Genomic DNA, 1,459 nt, shown 5'->3' with positions numbered 1-1,459 from the left:
GACCCAGGCCCGGGAGAGGCACGGAGACGCCACGGGGAGGCGCTGCCACTCCAGTGCCGCGAGCCTAGCGCCCCCGAGGCGGCCCCCGAGGCCTGGGCACCTGGATCACCTGCGCGGGGCGGGGCCGGGCGGGCCGGGGGCGGGGTCCCCAGGGGGGTAGAGCCCGGGCGGCGCCGCTGGCGCCGGCGGGATGCTGAGCGCGCGGCGGGCCGGCTCCTGGGACTCGCCGAGCAGGTAAGAAGCTCAGGGCGCCGGCCCAGGCGCAGCGGCTGGCTGTCCACCTGCGCTCCGCGCGGGGAGAGGGAAAGCCGGGGTGGGGGCATGAGCGGTCCTAGGGTCCCCCTCCTTCGGTGGAGAACGCGTCTGGGGTCTGCGGGTGGTAGGGGGGGCGGGGGCGCTGGTCATCTCCAGTTCGGGGATGGGGATGGCGATGGGGATGGGGATGGGGATGGGGATGGGGCGAGCGTAAAAGTGCCCGGAGTGCGAGTCTCACCCCAGCGCGCGCAGTCGCCCTGAGAACCAGCCTGCGTGCGGGGCTGATACCGGACTCCAGAGAGCAGTTTCCCCGGCCCACCTCCCCTCCCCCGGAGGAGAGGGGTGCTGAGCCGGCCTGCCGGGCGTGGAAGGGACTTTGAACCGCTCAGGACCTGTGTTTGTCTCTAAATGGGCGTCTCGATGGGTGGTCTGGAGCAGAGGCCCCACCCGGAGGGAGACTGGGGTTCATTGAGAGGAACCCCCACAGGCGGGTGGGTCCCAGTTCAGAGCGGCCAGTTCAGCAGACACGTTGGGGGCCGCTCGGAGGCGGGGTTTGGGGCGCTCACTAGAGGAAGACACGGTCGGACTCCGTTCTGTGGTCTGGGACACTGGTGAGCGGAGGAGGTGGGTGTGTCAAATACAAGGCTGGTTTAAAGGGTCCAAGGGAGCCCTCTTGTCTGGGAACCCCCACTTGCCACTGGTCCGCGGGGTCTAACTGGGCCTTGGGCAGGACCTTTCATTTCTTTATAGTTCCGTTTGACGAGCTCCTTAAATGAAGCAATTTCTCAGCTTAAATCAGACAACCCACACCAAGTGCTCAGGACAGGGCCTGTAGAGTAGGCAGGCGCTCAATCAGTGCAAACTACAATTTCCTCTAGACCAGTGGCTCGCGACCGTGGCTGGACATTAGAGTCCCCTGGGGACTCGTGAAAACATTTCTTATATTTTGAGCCTGTTACCTCCTAAAATTTGGAGTGTTCGGTCACCAAGACACACGTGTTCCGCTCAAGGAGAACGTAAACCGAGAGTCAAAACGCAGTGGTTCTCAAGCCTTCCAAAAGACGGCCGCTCTGGAGCGCTGAACTGGGGCGGTGGCCCTCAGAGGAACCAATAATATCGAGGCGAGTCACAATGGGATGTTGTGGCGGTCAAACTCTCGTTGGACGGCATTAAACCACGGTGGTAGTTTCAGTGTACCAATTGA

Source organism: Myotis lucifugus, unplaced genomic scaffold (genome assembly GCF_000147115.1).
Source record: "Myotis lucifugus unplaced genomic scaffold, Myoluc2.0 scaffold_541, whole genome shotgun sequence".
NCBI classification, from domain to species: Eukaryota; Metazoa; Chordata; class Mammalia; order Chiroptera; family Vespertilionidae; genus Myotis; species Myotis lucifugus.
This window is presented reverse-complemented; position numbering follows the sequence as displayed.